Here is a 23286-nt window from a genome sequence, read left to right as displayed (position 1 = left end):
TTCTTTTTTTTTTTTCTTCTCTTTTTTCTTCCCTTTCCTTCCTTTCTTTTTGGTTTAGAGAAGCCCTTTCAATATTTCCTTTAACCTGGGTTTTGTGTTGCTGTATTCTTTAAGTTTTTGTTTGTTGGGAAAAATTTTTATTTCCCCTTCTATTTTAAATGATATTCTTGCTGGATAGAGTATTCTAGGTTGCATATTTTTTCCTTTGAGCACTTTAAATATCTCTTGCCATTCCCTCCTGGCCTGTAGTGTTTCTGTAGAGAAATCAGCTGATATTCTTATGGGGGTTCCCTTGTAGATAACATTCTGTTTTTCTCTTGCTGCCTTTAGGATCCTCTCTTTATCACTAACTTTCGCCATTTTTATTATGATGTGTCTTGGTGTGGGTCTGTTTGGGTTCAGTTTGTTTGGGGCCCTCTGTGCTTCTTGTATTTTGAACCCAGTATCCTTTAGATTTGGGAAGTTTCCATTGATAATTTCTTCAAATATATTTTCCATCCCTTAAGGGGTAAGTTTTTTTTAAAGAAACTATAGAAGTAAGAACAGACAAAGTTCCAGATTAGTAGAAGAAAATAAATCATAAAGATCAGAGCAGATATAAATAGAGACAAAACAATAGAGAAGATCAAAAAATTGATAAACCCTTAGCCAGACTTATCAAAGAAAAAAGGACTCAAATCTATATAATTAGAAATTGAAAAAGAAGTTACAACAGACACCACAGAAGTACAAAGGATCATAAGAGACTACTCTGAGCAACTATATGCCAATAAATTGGACAATCTAGAAGAAATGGACAAATCCTCAGAAAAGTACAACCTTCCAAAAACTGAACCAGGAAGAAATAGAAAATATGAACAAACCAAACAGAGGAACTGAAATTGAAACTGTGACTTAAAACTTTCAACAAACAAGAGTCTAGGACCAGATGGCTTCATAGGTGAATTCTATCAACGATTTGCAAAAGAAGTTAACACCAACCCTTCTGAAAATATTTCAAAAAATTGCCAAGGAAGGAGCACTCCCAAACTCATTCTATGAGGCCACCATCACCCTGATGCCAAAACCAGACAAAAATAACATAAGAAAATTATGGGCTAATATCACTGATGAACAACAGAAGCAAAGATTCTCAACAAGGAGTTCATGATTTGGCACAGCAGAAATGAATTCAACTAGTATCCATGAGAATGCAGGTTTGATCCTGGCCTCACTCAGTGGATCAGGGATCCAGGATTGCAATGAGCTGTGGTGTTGGCTGCAGACTCGGCTTGGGTCTGCATTGCTGTGGCTGTGGTGTAGGCTCGCAGATGTAGCTCCCATTCAACCCCTAGCCTGGGAACCTCCATACGGCATGAGTGCAGCCATAAAAAGCAAGCAAAAAACAACAAACAAAAAAACTCAACAAAATACTAGTGAACCAAAACTAAGAATACTTTAAAAGGATGATATGCTATGACCAAGTGGGATTTGTCCCAGGGATATAAGAACTCACTCTTTTTCTTTCTTTCCTTTCTTCCTTTCATTCCTTCCTTTCCTTTCTTTTTTTCTTCTTTTTTTTTAGGCTGCAATTGCAGAATATGGAAGTTCCCAGGCTACAGGTCGAATGGGAGCTACAGCTGCTGCCCTATGCCATGGCTACAGCTACACAGGATCTGAGCCACGTTCACAACCTACACCACAGGTCACTGCAATGCTGGATTCTTAACCCACTGAGCAGGACCAGGGATCAAACATGCATCCTCTTGGATACTAGTCAGGTTCATTACTGCTGAGCCACAACAGGAAATGCCAAGAACTTTTTAGTATCTATAAATTAGCCAGTGTGATATACTACATTAACAAATGGAAGAATAAAAAGCATATCATCATCTCAATAGATGCAGGAAAAGCTTTTGACAAAATCCAAGACCCATTTTTGTTAAAAACCCTCCAGAAAGTGGCCATAGGGAGTTCCCGTCGTGGCGCAGTGGTTAACGAATCCGACTAGGAACCATGAGGTTGTGGGTTCGATCCCTGCCCTTGCTCAGTGGGTTAACGATCCGGCATTGCCGTGAGCTGTGGTGTAGGTTGCAGACACGGCTCGGATCCCACGTTGCTGTGGCTCTGGCGTAGGCCGGTGGCTACAGCTCCGATTCAACCCCTAGCCTGGGAACCTCCATATGCCGTGGAGCGGCCCAAGAAATAGCAACAATAACAACAAAAAAGACAAAAGACAAAAAGACAAAAAGACAAAAAAAAAAAAAAAAAAGAAAGTGGCCATAAAGGGAACCTACCTCAACAGAATAAAGGTCGTAATAGATGAACCCACAGCTAACTTCATACTCATTGGTGAAAAACCAAAAGAATTCCCACTAAGATCAGGAACAAGATAAGGATGACCAGTCTTACCGCTTTTATTCGACATAGATTTAGAATTCCTAGTCACAACAATCAGGGAAGAAAAAGAAATAAGAGGAATATACATTGGGAAGAAAGTAAAACTATCATTGTTTATGGATGACATGATACTATACATAGAAAATCCACGAGTTCCCATCGTGGCTCAGTGGCTAACAAATCCAACTAGGAACCAAGAGGTTGTGGGTTCAATCCCTGGCCTTTCTCAGTGGGTTAAGGATCTAGCATTGCTGTGAGCTGTGGTGTAGGTCGCAGATGCAGCTTAGATCCTGCGTTGCTGTGGCTCTGACATAGGCTGGTGGCTACAACTCCGATTAGGCCCCCTAGCCTGGGAATCTCCATACGCCGCAGGTGCAGCCCTAGAAAAGACAAAAAGACAAAAGAAAAAAAGAAAAAAGAAAAAAAAAAAGAAAATTCTAAAGACATGACCAGAAAACTGTTACAGTTCTTCAATGAATTTGGTAAAGTGGCAGGATAAAAAATTAGTACACAGAGTCTATTGCATTTCTGTATGAAAGTCCACAAACAGATGAAAGACCACAAAGAGATGGGGAAAACATCCCATTCACCATCACATCAGAAGAATACAAAACCTAGGAATAAACCTACCCAAAGAAACAACAGACCAAAATAAAAAGTTACTCTGAAAACCATAAGATGCTGTGAATGAAATCAAAGATGACACAAACAGATAGAAAGATATACCATGCTCTTGGATTGGAAAAATCAGTGTTTTCAAAATGTCTATAACACCCAAGACAATCTACAGGTTGATTATAATCCCTATCAAATTACCAATGGTGTTTTTTGCATAACTAGAACAGCAAAATTTTAAATTTGTATGGAAATGCAAAAGACCCCAAATAGCCAAAGCAATCCTTGGAAAGAAAAATGGAGATGGAGGAATCAGGCTTCTTGACTTCAGACTATACTACAAAGCTGCAGTAATCAAACCAGTAGGGTATTGACACAAAAACAGGATAAAAAGCCCAGAAATAAACCCACACACCTGTGGTAAACTAATCTGTAGCAAAGCAGGCAGGAACATACAGTGGAGAAAAGACCACCTCTTCAATAAGTGGTGCTGCAAAAACTGGAAAGCTACATGCAAAAGAATGAAATTAGAACACTGTCTAACACCACGCACAAAAATGAATTCAAAATGGATTACAGGACTAAATGTAAGACCAGATTCTATAAAACTTTGAGGAAAATTAGGCAGAACACTCTCTGATATAAACCACAGCAATATTTTCTCAGATCCACCTCCCAGAATAATGAAAATAAAATTAAAAAACCAATGGGACCTAGTTAAACTTAAAGCTTTTACATAGCAAAGGAAATTATAGACAAAATGAAAAGATAACCCACAGAATGGGAGAAAAAACTTGCCAATGAAGCAACTGACAAGGATTAATCTCCAAAGTTTACAAAGAAATCATATAACTCAATATTTTTCAAAAACCAAATTAGAAATGTTCAGAAGATATAAATAAACCTTTCTCCAAAGAAGACAAATGGATGGCAAAAAAGCACATGCAAAGATGCTCAACATCACTAATTTATCAGAGAAATGCAAATCAAAACCACCAGAGGTACCACCTTACATGAACAAGAATGGCTGTCATCAAAAAGTCTACAAACAATAAATGCTGGAGAGGGAGTGGAGAAAAAGGAACCTTCCTCTACTGTTGGTGGGAATGTAAATTGGTAAAACCGCTATGTAAAACAGCATGGAGTTTCCTCAAAAAACTAAAAGTAAAACTACCATATGATCTAGCAATCCCACTCCTGGTATCTATCCAGAGAAAACCATAATTCAAAAACATATATGCGGAGTTCCCATCGTGGCGCAGTGGTTAACGAATCCGACTAGGAACCATGAGGTTGCAGGTTCGGTCCCTGCCCTTGCTCAGTGGGTTAACGATCCGGCGTTGCCGTGAGCTGTGGTGTAGGTTGCAGACGCGGCTCGGATCCTGCGTTGCTGTGGCTCTGGCGTAGGCTGGTGGCTACAGCCCCGATTCAACCCCTGGCCTGGGAACCTCCATATGCCGCGGGAGCGGCCCAAGGAATAGCAACAACAACAACAACAAAAAAGACAAAAAGACAAAATAATAAAAAATAAATAAATAAATAATAAAAAATTAAAAAAAAACATATATGCACATAAATATTCACTGAAGCCCTGTTTACAATAGCCAAGACATAGAAGAAACCTAAATGTCCATCGACCAAGGAACCAATAATAAAGTAGTACATATATACAATGGAATGTTACTTATCCACGAAAAAAGAATGAAATAATGCCATTTGTAGCAACATGGATGGACCTAGAGATAGATTATCATACTAAGCAAAGTTAGATGGTGAAATATAAACATCATATGATAACACTTTTACATGTGGAACCTAAAAATAGATACAAATGAACTTATTTGCAGAACAGAAACAGACTCGCAGACTTTGAAAACAAACTTATGATTACCAAAGGGGACAGGCTGCAGGGGGTGGGTGGTGGGTGGGATGGACCCGGGGTTTGGGGTTGCCATATGCACACTATGATATACGGAATGACTGGCCAATGGGGACGTGCTGTCTAGCACAGGGGACGCTACTCAATATTCTGTGATAATCCATATGGGAACAGTATCTGAAAGAGAATGCATGTGTGCATGTATAACTGAATCACTCTGTTGTACAGCAGAAATTATCACAACTTTGTAAATCAACTATACTTCCATGAAACTTTAAGAGCTTTGGTCCACGAGAGATGAAATGTTTCTTAAAGTTTTGCAAATTGCATTTCGATAGTGTAATTATACTTTCTACCAGTACTGAAAATTGTGAATCAAAAGTGCAGTGAAAATGCTACATCATTGACAAAACGTCACACATAGATTTAACTATTTGCCCAGTAGAATGAGTTCTTCAGTCACTGAAGTCTAGAAGGAATCCCCCAAACAGGAAGATCTCTTCTAAGAACAACCCACCTACTGCTAACGCCATGGCTCTTCCACATGGAGAAGTCTCCACTCAGTGTGAAAACATGCCAGTCATTACCAAGATACATTTCTTTCCTTGAGATGGTGGCATTTCGACAAAGACCAACTGTCATATCTCAAAGTGACCTTAGGAAGGGAAAGTGACGTCTGAAATTTTTCAGGGTTGTATTTAGACTATATTACAGCAAGCATATACCTTATGAGACACCAAGGGATAAAGTTTCCAAACATACCATTTGACTCATAGTCTTTCACGTGCCCAATGAGTTAAGAGAATTTATATGCTGGAACAACAGCAGTTGGGCTCCAAAAGGTACTACAGGGCTCTTATTGGGTCCAAACTGTATTTGTGTGACAGGGTTAAAAATCTCTATTATAACATGTTTCTTTTTTTTAGTGGCAACTTCTTGAGCTGTAGAAGAAAATCCCTCTTTGGGTTCAAAGGGTTAACAGAGAGCAATGGACATTCTTTTTTTTTTTTTTCCTGTCTTTTTGTCTTTTCTAGTGCCACGCCTGCAGCATGTGGAGGTTCCCAGGCTAGGGGTCTAATCAGAGCTGTAGCCACCAGCCTACGCCAGAGCCATAGCAACGCCAGATCCAAGCTGCATATGCAACCTACACCACGTTCACAGCAACGCTGGATCCCTAACCCACTGAGCGAGGCCAGGGATCAAACCCTCAACCTCATTATCCCTAGTCAGATTCGTTAACCACTGAGCCACAATGGGAAGTCTGCAGTGGACATTCTTGAGACTGGACACATTAGTTATAAAGTTGCTTGCTTGGCAGTAGAATCAGGAAGCTGAGTTCCATTAGCATCCATAGTCTCAGACTTGGAATGTCCTGGTGTTTTAATCATTGCTGTATCTCTTGGGAATTTACAGCATTTAATAATTCTGAAGAGTATTTTCCATTTTTATAGGCTTTCCTGAAGATGTTAAAAAATCCTCATTGTGCGCAATATTCCTAAGTTATGTGTCACTCCAAAGGCATGATGACTGTCAGTATATATATTCCTTATTTGGTCTTTCACTAGTCTACAACCTCAGGTTAAAGCAATGAATTCACCTTGTTGTGCTGACTTAATATCTGGTAAAAAAAAAAAAAACCACAGGGGGCTTTCATTTATATCTACTCCGGGTGTTACTGCTCGTGCAGCTCGATAGCACCCTTGTTCATCACTTCAGTGGGACCCTTTGTAAACCCAGTCAGATCGGCGTTGTCAACAGCAGTTTCCTCCAAGTCACCTCAAGAAGGAGGAAGATAAACCCACTAGTACAATGCAGTCGTGGTGGTTTGAGGTCAGTGCTCCTCTCTATAGACGAGTCTAGCACAGAGGCCCTTCTTAAATGGGAGATTTAACTTCATGAGTCACTTCCCTGCAATTTGATTGTGTGTTACTTAAGAGCACCTGAGAAAGGGCTTTTCCTCTAAGTCGGAGGCAGAGTCCGTCAACAGTGCTTTTCAGGTATGCATCGTCTCCTGGATGCACAGAACAGGGCATCTGATGCTCAACCAAGGACAGATTCCTGTGATCAGCTTCAGAAGCAAGCTTAGAATACACTTGTAATAATTCAGTTAAAGTGGACAATAATGGGACATTCAACAAAGAGGCACCTTGGATGTAGGCAGTAAATATGAAAACTTAGTATATATAAAACATCAATATCCAGAAGATATATCATAAGAACCATGAGGTTGTGGATTGGATCCTTGGCTTTGCTCAGTGGGTTAAGGCTCTGGCGTTGCTGTGAGCTGTGGTGTAGGTCACAGACGTGGCTTGGTTCCCATGTAGGCTGACGGCTGCAGTTCTGATTTGACCCCTAGCCTGGGAACCTCCATATTCCGCGGCTGCAGCCCTATAAAAGGCAAAAAGACTAAAATAAAATAAATAAAATAATTAAAATAAATAAAATAATAAAATAAGTTTCTCTGTCATTGTAAGAGCATCAACCTTGCAGCCAGGGAAGGCTTTAACCTATCAAATAAAAATGGGGTCTGGAGTTCCTATCGTGGCTCAGTGATTAACAAACCCAACTAGCATCCATGAGGATGTGGGTTCCATCTCTGGCCTTGCTCAGTGGGTTCAGGATCCAGCGTTTCCATGAGATGTGGTGTAGATCACAGACAAGGCTCAGATCCTGTGTGGCTGTGGCACAGGCTGGCGGCTACAGTTTCAATTTGACCCCTAGCCTAGGAACCTCCATATGCCATGGGTGTAGCCCTAAAAAGACAAAAGACAAAAGGGGGGGTTGCAGACAAATTATCACAACCTTGTAAATCAATTATACTTCAATAATACTTTAAAAAAAAAGAAATGATGACCCCCCCCCCAAATAGGGTTTGCCAAGGAGCTGGGAAGAGCCAAGGGGCCGTCTCCGCTTTCCCATAGCTCTGTTTAATTGACAGCTGTTATTTACCCATCTCAATTTCTGATTTAGGAGCAAACTGTTGCTTATCACAAGGACATCAGGATGGCAAAATTCCAACCATGAGGAATGAATTTGGAGAAGCAGAATGGACTTTCTCTACATGGGCCATAAACCTTAGAGATTCTATTCTGTTTGCCCTCGCATGGAAGTCAGCGAGTCCATTACCCTAATGTTGGGGGCAGTCCCTTTACTGTGAGCCTCAGGGTTTTTTAAATTTAATTTTTAAATTAAAGTTGATTTACAATGTTGTGCCAATTTCTGCTGTACAGCAAAGTGACTCAGTCATATACACACGCACATAAATACTTTTTTGAGTGTGAGCCTCAATTTCAGTGACAGATAACTTTTTACATCAGGACCCATCAGATCTCCAGGAATTTCGTATCCCTCTGGAACACTTACAGTTACTATACTTATGTAAACTCTTCATGTTGTTATCTTTTATTTGACAATGCTACTTATGAAATATAACATACCCCATAATTTAAAATATTTTTTCCATCGAGAAATAACAAGCTCTATGACAAAATTACTTCTCCTTTATTCCCCCAAAATTAACGATTCCATTCTTTCTACTGTCTATCACCAACATAAAAGCTACTTTTTTTTTTTTTTACGGAAACACTTTTATTATTTTAGTAACTTCATTCCACATAATTTTTAACCTTAAAAAAAAACTTTAATCTCTACTGAAAATCAGGAAGTAATCGACTCTGTCATACCGGGATTTCCTGATTACCAAACTTGAGAATATAACCCACAACCTCTAAAAACATACATTTTTCACATCACAGAACTTCCCTTTTAAATGTGGTATGTGTGTCTCATCAACCCAAACGTCTTTAGTTTTTCTCTAAATAAGACAAAGGAGGTAAATTTAGACCTGCTTTGTCATGAATGTTTCAGCATTTTATCCTAATTGGTATGATCTGGATAGTCAATAAACTCCCATTATTCAATGTAACACAGCAAAATGCTGAAGTTGCCACCAAACTTCTGAAGATACTGATTTTAGGTAGATATACTGCAAAACAATCATTTTAAAATTGTTCGTCTAAAAGCCTGAATCCCATCTATCTCCAGTTCATTACTTACGAAAATATTACCAGTTCATTGTCTTGTTGACAAACTTTATAACAAAGGCGGCGTGGACTGGCTGGCTTTAGTAAATCTAGGACCAACAAAAGTTTTACACTTAATAACCCTAAAGACATGTCTGCATGCATCAACCAACAACTTCGGCTTTTTTTCATTTCCTAAAGATTAATCTTAGATTGTGTGATCCTTTAAGTATTTAGATTAGTTTTTGGTTACATCTAGAACTATTTAATTTGTAAAACACTTACTTTAAAGTCAACGGAATAGAGCTCTTTTGCAAATTCATACTGATAATATCATCTAAAGGTAGAAACGTATCACATTTATAACACACACAGACATTCATACATCCAGCTAGACACAGAGATCTCACAGTTCTCCTGCTTGAGTTATAAAAGGCCTTCTTCTTTTTAAGGTTTTAGAAATTACAAGTTGAGCCAAGACCGTGGTCTCAGGCAACCTGAGTTGCGTTTGCCTTTCAAGGACATGCTAAGAGTTTTAACTTCAAGATTTCTCCTAGGAGTACTTCTCCTTCAAGGTCAGAATTTTGAAAAAAAAAAAAAAAGTTTTACCAAGCCATCTCTATTTTATTGTGCATGCATGCAAAAATCAGTTTGGGATTGCCAAAATATTTTCATCTTGGCCAATTTAGGGTTAGAAAAAGACTTGCAAGAATTAAGAAAAAAAAAAAAAAGAAGAAGAGGAGTTCCCGCCATGGCTCAGTGGTTACCAAACCCAACTAGTATCCATAAGAATGTGGGTTTGATCCCTGGCCTTGCTCAGTGGATTAAGGATCCAGCACTGCTGTGAGCTGTGGTCAAGTTTGCAGATGTGGCTTGGATCCTGAGTTGCTATGGCTGTGGTGTAGGCCAGTAGCTACAGCTCTGATTAGACCCCTAGCCTGGGAACTTCCATATGCCATGGGTGTGGTCTTAAAAACATGAAAAAAGGAAAAAAAAAAAGAACTGACTCCACTGTGGATGCTGGATGGAAATCTCATGGGTAGTGGCCCGTCTGGGAGCCAGGAGGCTTTAGAAGCACAATCTCCTCCTTTCTTTTACTTTCATTTTATTATCAAGTTCAAGTCTAAAACGAAATTTTAATTTCCAATTTTAAGCCGTTATTTTAAAAAGTCAGCCAACCTAATTTGCCCCCAAATTCATCCATGCCTTCCTGTCTAGAGACTCACCCCTAGATCCTCTGCCTAGGAAATACACTGGCACTCTCTTCAGACTCCAAGCCTGAAGGTAACACCTGAAATAAAAGTTGTGAACCATCACTTAAGACAAGGAGCTATGTATATCAGGAAAAATTCACCAAAGCACCTGAAGGGTGGTGTGAAACTAGGGGGACTCGAGGGACCCATTCTTGGTACGAAGTGATATCCAAAGTAGATTCCGGGTGACCTCAGGTGGTTTTCCTGATATCCTGCTGGTGACACCAAGTGATGTTAATGCCAATAACCAATAAGCAACCTACTGTAAGAAGAGAAGACGTTTATTTGATCTACCGTAAGAATAGAAGACATTACTTGCAAAGACACATGTACTCCAACGTTCATTGCAGCACTATTTGCAATAGCCAAGACATGGAAACAATCTAAATGCCCATTGACAGAGGAGTGGATCCAGAAGATGTGGTACATATATGCAATGGAATATTACTCAGCCATCAAAAAGAACGAAATACCAGCATTTTTAGCAACATGGATGGACCTAGAAACTATCATGCTAAGTGAAGCCAGCCATACAATGAGACACCAACATCAAATGCTTTCACTGACATGTGGAATCTGAAAAAAGGACAGATGGAACTTCTTTGCAGAACAGATGCTGACTCACAGACATTGAAAAACTTATGGTCTCCGGAGGAGACAGTTTCGGGGGTGGGGGGATGTGCTTGGGTTGTGGGATAGAAATCCTGTCAAACTGGATTTTTATGATCATTAAACAACTACAGATATGATCAATTGAGTAATTTAAAAAAAGAAAGAAAAATTTAAAAAAAAAGAATAGAAGATGTTTATTTGATCTACCGTAAGAATAGACGACGTTTATTTGATCCAAATGAAGGACTGGCCCAGAAGCCATCTTCCCAGATAAATCTGAGAAGCTGCTCCAAAAAAGAGTTTTCAGCAACGTTTTATATCTTGTGAGAACAAAGAACATTAAACAAGTCAGGATAACACCTCTTCAATGTTAAAACAAAACAAAAAACAAAAACACCAGCACATACACAGTGAATCAGCATGGCCCTGGCACCTGGGAAGGGAGTCTTAGCATCAGAGAAGGACCAGCATTGGCTCCCAGAAAGGGAGGCGTTTAATCTTTATTTTTAACATGGGCATGCTTTTCTTCTGATTAACGTGCTCTTTTTTTTTTTTTTTGGAATTATACTTCATTAAAACTTATTACAAGGTAAAGGCAATAATTACCTGTGGCATACAAAATATCCTTGCTACATATCTAATTTATTTATACATAGTAGTTTGTATCTCTTAATCCTATTCCCCTATGTTTCCCATCCCCCTTCCCTCTCCCCTCTGATACCACTAGTTTATTCTCTATATCTGTGAATCTGTTTCTTTTTTTTTTTCCCACTGTACAGCAAGGGGATCAAGTTATCCTTACATGTATACATTACAATTACATTTTTCCCCACTCTTTGTTCTGCTGCAACATGAGTATCTAGACAAAGTTCTCAATGCTATTCAGCAGGATCTCCTTGTACATCTATTCTAAGTTGTGTCTGATAAGCCCACGTTCCCCATCCCTCCCACTCCCTCCCCCTGATTAACGTGCTCTTAATTTAATCAAATGTACAATGTATGTGTGGTAGACTGCAAACAGGCTATTTTTCTTTTTCTTTTTCTCTTGTAGGGCTGCACCAGTGACATATGGAGTTTCCCAGGCTAGGGGTTGAATCAGAGCTACAGCTGCCAGTTTACACCACAGCCTCAGCAACCCCAGATACGAGCCACATTTGCAACCTATACCATAGCTCATGGCAACACTGGATCCTTAACTGAGTGAGGCCGGGGATGGAACCTGCATCCTCATGGATACTAGTCAGGTTCATTAACTGCTGAGCCAGGATGGGAACTCCCAGGCTATTTTCATTAGCATAAAATACAAGTTAACTCTTGTAGAAGCCAGAATGACTTCACTATATCACAATATATAGTGATATATATATATCTTTTATCAATTTCCACCCCTTCCAGTTGTAAATTTTTTTTTTGTCTTTTTGCCTTTTTTCTTGAGCCGTTCCCACGGCATATGGAGGTTCCCAGGCTAGGAGTCGAATCAGAGCTGTAGCCACCGGTCTACGCCAGAGCCATAGCAACGCGGGATCCGAGCCACATCTCACCACAGCTCACGGCAACACCGGATCCTTAACCCACTAAGCAAGGCCAGGGATCGAACCCGCAACCTCAGGGTTCCTAGTCGGATTTGTTAACCACTGTGCCACGACGGGAACTCCCCAATTGTGAATCTTTTGATAGAAAGTATTATGATTAAAACATCTGTCCCTGAGACTGGGGTGGTCATTTTTACCACCTCACGTCTATCATGTCCCTTGGTGCTACACCTCTTTTTGTTGTTGTTTTTTGTTTTTTGCTTTTTAGGGCCACACCTGCAGCACATGGAAGTTCTCAGGCTAGGGGTTCTCTAGGCATACAACACAGCCACAGCCACGCGGGACCAAGATGCATCTGTGACCTGCACCACAGCTCACGGCAATGCCAGATCCTTAACCCACTGAGCGTGGCCAGGGATCAAATCCCCATCCTTATGGATCCTAGTGGTATTTGTTAACCACCGAGCCACAAAGGGAACTCCACCTCTTTCCTTTTTTTTAGGAAGATAGTTACCTAATTATCTTCATGAGGGCAGCAATTGACTGAATGATAACCACAAATATATTGACAGGGAAGCATTTTCATAGATTATACATTTTAATAACCATATCGAATTGTCACACAAACATTGAAGGTGTGGTTTTTTGTGTATGTGCTTTTTTAGGGCTGCACCTGTGGGATATGGAGGTTCTCAGGCTAGGGGTCAAATCGGAACTGTAGCTGCCAGTTTATGCCACAGCCACAACACAGGATCTGAGCCGCATCTGTGACCTACACCATAGCTCATGGCAATGCTGGATCCTTAACCCACTGAGCAAGGCCAGGGATTGAACCTGCATCCTCATGGGTGCTAGTCAGACTCATTAACTGCTGAGCCATGATGGGAACTCCCATTGTAGGTGTGCTTTTAACAGCAGACTTAAAGCAAACAGTGATACATATCATGAGTAGCTTGATAGCTAAGAATTATATATATTATATTATATATATATACTATACATGTATGAAAATGACAATTACTTGTAAGGCAGAGGGGAAAATTGTCCGTTCCTGAATGGAGTTAAACTGGTCACCTACAGGGTCAGTTTTTTATACTTCTTGTAACTGTTTTGCTTTTTTATAGGTGTGTCTTACTTCTCCAGAAGTATTAATAAAGGTGTAACGAGTAGTATGAGCAATTGAACAAACATCTTTTTCAGCCAGTAGAAAATCTAAGAAATCTTATCTCATGCTCCTTGGGCAAAGAAATTTAGGTATATCGCTTGTGCTGCCAGGCTTTTTGCCTTTAGCTATCTGACCAGTGGTGGCCGATTGATTTCTGAGCACACTCATGTTTCTGTATAGTTCTGTTCTAGGATATAAGATTTCCAAAAACCTTTGAACCGGGTATCTTAGTATCTTGCTTGCTTGTTTATGTATTTATTTATTGCTGTGCTCATGGCATGTGGAAGCTTCCAGGCCAGGGACTGAACCTGTGCCACAGCAGTGACTCCCGCCACTGCAGTGACAATGCCAGATCATCAACCCAGTGCGTCACAGGAGAACTCCTAACATACACCTTTTAACTTTAATGGAAGGAGGAAGAAGGTTCATCTCTTTCCTTGCATATGCACAGCAGGGTGACCTAATGTCCCAATAAGCATGGGCCTTCCATGTGCCAGCTGCTGGACATCTGCGTGCACTCTGATGCACATGAAAGGGGGTCAATTCCAATACCCCTGGGGAAAATGCCTGGGACCCCTCCCAGAGTGCTCTCACTGACAGCCTCATTAATTGGAAGTTCTGTTAATACAGTATTAAACCATGGCATTTCTCCTGTAAGCTTTTCGCAAGCCATGCTTGTGGTATTTGATATAAGGAAGTTACTGGCATAATTATGCTTTTTAAGATTTGTTAATTAAGTAACCAATAGAGTGAAGGGGTCCTAGAGTTAGTTGCGTATAATCTCTAGAACTGAGGATTTATCAGAGAAGGTATGGGCATATTAACATGTTGACGAATTCGAACCTGAAAGGTTAGGCCACAGGGAGGTCTCTCTCGGTAAGTGCTTACATTAGGGACATCTGAAATGTTGGAGACAGGAATTTCTAGAGGCTAACATCAGTCTTGTTTTGACCAAGGAATTTGATGATAGATCCAATAATTCATTAGATTGCCCCCCGCCCCCGCTGGAGTTGTTCTTGGTGACAACTTTACCAAAGAATTTTCTTTCCATCCTGAACACTGGGCAAAAATACAGTCAGAAGTAAGACAGTAAGTTGAAATGTTCATAAAGAGACGGACATTTGGTAAACAGCACCATGGCTCCCATCATGTGCTCTGGGTACACGTGAGCCACCCCCACTCCTGAGATCTGCAGGACTGGCATCGGCTGCTGCATCTACACACCTGCCATCAAAGGGATCATAGACATAGAAAGTTACACAATATGAGATGAAAAAAAATAAATTTCAGACAAAGGAACAAGACAAACACACAAGCAAAACCAAATGAAGAGGACAGAAGCAATCCACCTGAAAAAGAATTGAGTGATGACCATATAGATGATCCAAGATATTGGAAAAAGAATGGAGACATAGATTGAGGAGTTACAAGAAATATTTAACAAAGAGCTAGAAGTTCTAGAGAACAAGCAAACTAAGATGAAGAGCACAATACCTGAACTGGAAAACACACTGGAAGAATCAATAGCAGGATGATGGAGGCAGAAGAATGAATAAGTGAGGTGGAAGATAGAGTGGTGGTAATCACTGACCCAGAAAAGAATAAAGGAGAAAGAATGAAAAGAACTGAGCAGAGTCTGAGACCTCGAGGACAAAATTAAACACACCAACCATTGCACCATAAGGGTTCCAGAAGGAGGAGAGAGAGAAAGGGCCTGAGAAAACATTCAAAGAGGTTACAGCTGAAAAATTCCCTAATATGGGAAACATTCACTCAAGTTGAGGGAGCACAGAGCATCCCATACAGGATAAACCCAAGGAGAAACACAGCGTGACACATACTAATCAGACTGTCAAAAATTAAATAAAAAGGAAAAAAAAGCTGCAAAGGAAAAGCAACAAATAATATATAGGGGAACTGCCATAAGCATAACGCCTGACTTTTCAGCAGAAACTCTGCAACCTGATAAAACGGAGTGGCAAGATATATTTAAGGTAATTAAGGGGAGCAATCTAGAACCAAGACTACTCTACCCAGCAAGGCTCTCATTCAGATTTGACAGAGAGATCGAAAGCTTTTCAGACAAAAGCTAAGAGAACTAAGCACCTCCAGAAGACGTCTACAATGACTACTGAAGAAATTCTCTAGGCAGAAAAAAAAATTAGAAACAAGACACATTTTCAATTGCCCACACTTGGAAATAAGAAAATTACAAATGAGAAAAATCACTTGTAAAGACAAAGATAATATAAAACTGGCAAAAATAAGAGGAGAGGACAAGTGCTGAACATTAAAAATGCATTTGATATTGAGATAAGTGATGAAAAATAATTCTGTACATATATAGGTTGCTGTATCAAAATCTAATGGGAACCATAAACCAAAAAAAAAAAAAAAAAACCAATGGACACACACATTAAAAAAAAGCAAACCAAACACAACATTAAACATAATCAGCAAATCACAAGAGCACAAAAGGGAAGAAAAAAACCTAAAATTAATACCAAACAATTAAGAAAATGGCAATAAGTACATACTTATCCATAGTTACATTTGAATGTAAATGGATTAAATGTTCCACCAAAAGATACAGACTGGTTGAATGGATAAAAAACCAAACCCAAATATATATTGGGCTTTTTTTTTTTTTTTGTCTTTTTGCCGTTTTGCCTTTTCTAAGGCCACTCCTGCAGCACATGGAGGCTCCCAGGCTAGGGGTTGAATCAGAGCTGTAGCCGCCAGCCTACACCACAGCCACAGCCTCACGGGATCCAAGCTGCATCTGTGACCTACACCACAGCTCATAGCTCCCTGTGATCAGATTGCAGAGTTGTCTGTGACCTACACCGGGTCCTTAAACCACTGAGCAAGGCCAGGGATCAAACCCACATGGTTTCTAGTCGGATTTGTTAACCACTGAGCCACAACGGGAACTCCCCAAATATATATTGTTTACAAAACACTCACTTCAGACCTAAGGACACATACAGATTGAAAATGAGGGGATGTAAGAAGGTATTAAATGCCAATGGAAGTCAAAGGAAAACTCAAGTAGTAGTATCGTAGCAGATGAATGAGACTAAAATAAAGAAGGTCGCAAGAAGACTACCCATGTGGCTCACAACATAACTACTCGGAGTTGTTTCTACAGTGGCTGTGGCTCGACCCCTGGCCTGGGAACTTCCATATGCCGCATGTGCGGCTACTTGTTTCTATGGGATGCTGCAAAAGCAGTGCTCAGAGGGAAATTTATAGCGATACAGGCCTTTCTCAAAAAAGAAGAAAGATCCCAAACTGACAACTTAACACTCCACCTAAACGAATTAGAAAAAGAAGAACAAAAAAGGCCTAAAGTCAGCAGAAGGAAGGAAATTATAAAGATCAAAGAAGAAATCAATAAAATAGAGACTCAAAAAACAATAGAGAAAATTAATAAAACCAAGAGCTGGTTCTTTGAAAAGGTGAACAAAATTGACAAACCCCTGGCCAGACTCACTAAAAAGAGGAGATAAAGAACTCAAATAACCAAAATTATAAATGAAAGAGGAGAAATCACAACAGATACAGCAGAAATGCAAAAAACCATAAGAGAATACTATGAACAACTATATGCCAACAAACTTGACAATCTGGAAGAAATGGACAATTTTCTAGAATCTTACAGCCTGCCAAAACTGAATCAAGAAGAAACAGACCAACTGAACAGACCCATCACTAGAAATGAAATTGAAGAAGTCATAAAAACACTCCCTACAAATAAAAGTCCAGGACCAGATGGCTTCACAGGCGAATTCTATCAAACATATAAAGAGGAATTGGTGCCCATCCTCCTTAAACACTTTCAAAAGGTTGAAGAAGAAGGAGTACTCCCAAAGACATTCTATGATGCCACCATCACCCTCATTCCAAAACCAGACAGAGATAACACCAAAAAAGAAAACTATCGCCCAATATCTTTGATGAATATAGATGCAAAAATTCTCAACAAAATCTTAGCCAACCGAATCCAACAACATATCAAAAAAATTATACACCATGACCAGGTAGGGTTCATCCCAGGTTCACAAGGATGGTTCAACATATGCAAATCAATGAACGTCATACACCACATTAACAAAAGAAAAGTCAAAAATCATATGATCATCTCAATAGACGCAGAAAAAGCATTTGACAAAGCCCAACATCCACTCATGATCAAGACCCTCGCCAAAGTGGGTATAGAGGGAACATTCCTGAATATAATCAAAGCCATTTATGATAAACCCACAGCAAATATAATACTCAATGGGGAAAAACTGAAAGCCTTCTCACTCAAATCTGGAACAAGCCAGGGATGCCCACTCTCACCACTGCTCTTCAACATAGTTTTGGAAGTCCTAGCCACAGCAATTAGGCCAACAAAAGAAATAAAAGGCATCCATATAGGAAGAGAAGAGATAAAACTGTCACTGTATGCAGATGACGTGACACTACACATAGAAAACCCTAAGGACTCAACCCAAAAACTACTTGAACTGATTAATAAATACAGCAAAGTAGCAGGCTATAAGATTAACATTCAGAAGTCAGTTGCATTTCTGTATACCAGCAATGAAATATTAGAAAAGGAATACAAAAACACGATACCTTTTAAAATTGCACCTCACAAAATCAAATACCTCGGAATACACCTGACCAAGGAGGTAAAGGACCCATATGCTGAGAACTATAAAACTTTAATCAAAGAAATCAAAGAAGATGTAAGGAAATGGAACATGGAATTCCATGTTCCTGGATTGGAAAAATCAACATTGTAAAAATGGCCATACTACCCAAAGCAATCTACAGATTCAATGCAATCCCTATCAAATGACCCATGACATTTTTCACAGAACTAGAACAAACAATCCAAACATTTATATGGAACAACAAAAGACCCAGAATCGCCAAAGCAATCCTGAGAAACAAAAACCAAGCAGGAGGCATCACTCTCCCCGACTTCAAGAAATACTACAAAGCCACAGTCATCAAAACAGTGTGGTACTGGTATCAAAACAGACAGACAGACCAATGGAACAGAATAGAGAACCCAGAAATAAACCCTGACACCTATGGTCAATTAATCTTTGACAAGGGAGGCAAGAACATAAAATGGGAAAAAGAAAGTCTATTCAGCAAGCATTGCTGGGAAACCTGGACAGCTGCATGCAAAAAAATGAAACTAGAACACACCCTCACACCATGCCCAAAAATAAACTCCAAATGGCTGAAAGACTTAAATATACAACAGGACACCATCAAACTCCTAGAAGAAAACATAGGCAAAACACTCTCTAACATCAACATCATGAATATTTTCTCAGGTCAGTCTCCCAAAGCAATAGAAATAAGAGCAAAAATAAACCCATGGGACCTAATCAAACTGAAAAGCTTTTGCACAGCAAAGGAAACCCAAAAGAAAACAAAAAGACAACTTACAGAATGGGAGAAAACAGTTTCGAATGAAGCAACTGACAAGGGCTTAATCTCTAGAATATATAAGCAACTTATACAACCCAACAGCAAAAAAGCCAATTAATCAATGGAAAAATGGGCAAAAGACCTGAATAGACATTTCTCCAAAGAAGATATACAGATGGCCAACAAACACATGAAAAAATGCTCAACATCGCTGATTATTAGAGAAATGCAAATCAAAACAACCATGAGATACCACCTCACACCAGTCAGAATGGCCCTCATTAATAAGTCCACAAATAACAAGTGCTGGAGGGGCTGTGAAGAAAAGGGAACCCTCCTGCACTGTTGGTGGGAATGTAAACTGGTACAGCCACTATGGAGAACAGTTTGGAGATACCTTAGAAATCTATACATAGAACTTCCATATGACCCTGCAATCCCACTCTTGGGCACATATCCGGACAATACTCTACTTAAAAGAGACACATGCACCCACATGTTCATTGCAGCACTATTCACAATAGCCAGGACATGGAAACAACCCAAATGTCCATCAACAGATGATTGGATTCGGAAGATGTGGTATACATACACAATGGAATACTACTCAGCCATAAAAAAGAATGACATAATGCCATTTGCAGCAACATGGATGGAACTAGAGACTCTCATACTGAGTGAAATGAGCCAGAAAGACAAAGACAAATACTATATGATATCAGTTATAACTGGAATCTAATATCCAGCACAAAGGAACATCTCCACAGAAAAGAAAATCATGGACTTGGAAAATAGACTTGTGGCTGCCTGTTGGGAGGGGGAGGGAGTGGGAGGGATTGGGAGCTTGGGGTTGTCAGATACAACTTAGAATAGATTTACAAGGAGATCCTGCTGAGTAGCACTCAGAACTATGTCTAGATACTCATACTGCAACAGAACAAATGGTGGGGAAAAATGTATACATGTAAGGATAACTTGATCCCCTTGCTGTACAGTGGGAAAATTAAAAAAAAAGAAGGTCACAAGAGACAAAGAAGGACACTACACAAGCATCAAAGGATCAATTCAAGAAGACGACACAACAACTGTAAGTACATATGCACCCAACATAGGAGAACCACAATATATAAGGCAGCTGCTAACAGCCATAAAAGAAGCAATCAACAGCAACACAATAATAGTGGGGGACTTTAATACCCCACTTACATCAATGGACAGATCATCTAGACAGAAAAACAAGGAAACACAGGCCTTAAATGACACCCAGCACCATATAAATTATTTATTTACAGAATATTCCATCCCAAAGCAGCAGAATATAATTCTTCTCAAGTGCATGTGGAATATTCTCTAGGATAGATCACATCTTGGGCTACAGAACAAGCCCTGGTAAATTAAAAAAAAGTTATTTCCAACAGTTTCTCTGACTAAAATGCTGTAAGACTAGAAATCAACAAAAAGGAAAAAAACAGCAAAAAGCAAAATCCTGGAAGCTAAGCAATATGCTACTAAACAACAAATGGATCACTGAAGAAGTCAAAGAGGAAATCAAAGGTACTTAGAGACAAGTGACAATGAAGATATGAATCCAAAACTTATGGGACATAGCAAAAGCAGTTCTGAGAGGGTAGTTTACAGCAATGCAATCTTATCTCAGGAAATAAGAAAAATCTCAAATAAACAACCTAACTTTACACCTAAAGCAACTAGAGAAAGAAAAAAAGACAAAACCCCAACTTAGTAGAAGGAAAGAAATCATAAAGATCATAGCAGAAATAAATGAATCAGAAAGAAAGCCATAGGAAAAAACATCAATGAAACTAAAAGCTGGTTCATTAAAAACATCAACAAAATTGATAAACTCTTAGCCAGACTCCTAAGAAAAAGAGAGGATTCAAATCAATAAAATTAGAAATGAGAAAAAAGTTACAATGGACATCAAAGAAAAGCAAAGGATCCTAAGAGACTACTGCAAACAACTATATGCCAATAAAATGGACAACCTAGGGAGTTCCCATTGTGGCTCAGCAGAAACAAACCCCATAGTATCCAAGAGGACATGGGTTCAATCCCTGGCCTCACTCAATGGGTTAAGGATTTGGTGTGCTATGAACTGTGGTGTAGGTCACAGACATGGCTCAGATCCTGTGTTGCTGTGGCTCTGGTTTAGGCCAGCAACTGTAGCTTCAATTTGACCACTAGCTTGGGAATTTTCATATGCTGCATATGTGGCACCGCCCCCTCCCCCACAAAAAAAGGACAACCTAGAAGAAGTGGACAAAGTCTTATAAAAGTACAATCTTCCAATACTAAACCAAGATGAAACAGTAAAGATGAATGGACTAATCACAAGTATTGAAATTGAAACTGTGATTTTAAAACTTCTAACACAGAAAAGTCCAGGACCAGATGTCTTTACAGGTGAATTCTCTCAAATCATCAGAAAAGTTACACCTACCCTTCTGAAACTATTCCAAAAATTTGTAGAGGAAGCAACACACCCAAACTCATTTTATGAGGCCACCATCACCCTGATACCAAAATCAAACAAAGTTACTACAAAAAAAATTGCAGGCCAGTATCACTGATGACGATAGATACAAAAATCCTCAACAAAACACTAGCAAACTGAATCCAGCAAAACATTAAACAGATCATACACCATGATCAAGTGGGGTTTATCCCAGTGATACAAGGATGTTTCAATATCCCCAAATCAATCACTATGATACACCATATTAACAAAGTGAAGAATAAAAACCATATGATTCTCTCAACAGATGCAGAACAAACTTTTGACAAAATCCAACACCCATTTCTGACAAAAATGCTCCAGAAAGCGGGCAAAGAGGGAATATACCTCAACATGATAAAGGCCATATATGACAAACCCACAGCTAACATCATTCTCAATGGTCAAAAGATGAAAGAATTTCTGCTAAGATCAGGAACAAGACAAGGATGTCTATTCTACCACTACTTTTCAACATAGTTTTGAAGTCCTTGACGTGGTGATCAAAAAAAAAAAAAAAAAGGAATAAAAAATCCAAATTGGAAAGGAAGAAGTAAAACTATCACTGTTTGCAGATGACATGATACTATACATAGAAAAGCCTAAAGATGTTACCAGAAAACTGTTAGAGCTCATCAATGAATTTGGTAAAGTTGCAGGACACAAAATTAATACATAGAAATCAAGTGCATTACTATATACTAACAATGAAAGATCAGGAAGAGAAATTAGGGAAGCAATCCTATTTACCATCACATATAGAAGAATAAAATACCTAGGAATAAACGTACCTAAAGAGAGAAAAGACCTGTATTCTGAAAACCATATAAGATGCTGATGAAAGAACTCAAAGATGACACAAACAGATGGAAAGATATATCATGCTCTTGGATTGGAAGAGTCAATATTGTCAAAGCGACTATACTACTGAAGGCAATCTACAGATTCAGCGCAATCTCTATCAAATTACCAATGGCATTTTTCATAGAACTAGAACAAAATATTTTAAAGTTTGTTTGGAAACACAAAAGACCCCTAATAGTCAAAGCAATCCTGAGAATGAAAAATGGAGCTGGAAGAAGCCCTCATTTCAGACTATATTACAAAGCTATATTAATCAAAACAGTATGGTATTGGCACAAAACCAGAAATATAGAGCAGTGGAACAGGATAGAAATCCCAGAATTAAACCCACACACCTATGGTCAATTAATCTATGATAACAGAGGCAAGAATACACAATGGAGAAAATACAGTCCCTTCAATAAGCAGTGCTGGGAAAACTGGGCACCTACATGTAAAAGAATGAAATTAGAACACTCTTTAATGCCATACACAAAAATAAACTCAAAATGGATTAAAGACCTAACTATAAGACTGGATACTATAAAACTCTTAAGAGGAAAGCAAAAGACAAATACTCTCCAAAACAAACCTCAGCAATATCATCTCAGATGCACCTCCTAGAGTAAAGAAAACAAAAACAAACAAATGGTACCTAATTAAATTTAAAAATTTTTGCACAGCAAAGGAAATGCCAAACAAAAAGACAATCCACAGAATGGAAGAAAATATTTGCAAATGAAGCAACTGACAAGGGATTAATCTTCAAAATACATAAACACCTCCTGCAGCTCAATATTAAGAAAACAACCCCATCAAAAAATAGGCAAAAGATCTAAACAGACAATTCTACAAAGAAGACATATAGATGGTCAAAAAACACATGAAAAGATATTCAAAACATCATTAATGATTAGAGAAATGCAAATCAAAACTACTAAGAGGTACCACTGTATATCAGCAAGAATTGCCAGCATCAAAAAGTCTACAAATAAGAAATGCTGGAGAGGGTGTGGAGAAAAGGGAACTCTCTTA

This window comes from Sus scrofa, chromosome 6, assembly GCF_000003025.6.
Source record: "Sus scrofa isolate TJ Tabasco breed Duroc chromosome 6, Sscrofa11.1, whole genome shotgun sequence".
Classification (NCBI taxonomy): domain Eukaryota; kingdom Metazoa; phylum Chordata; class Mammalia; order Artiodactyla; family Suidae; genus Sus; species Sus scrofa.
This window is presented reverse-complemented; position numbering follows the sequence as displayed.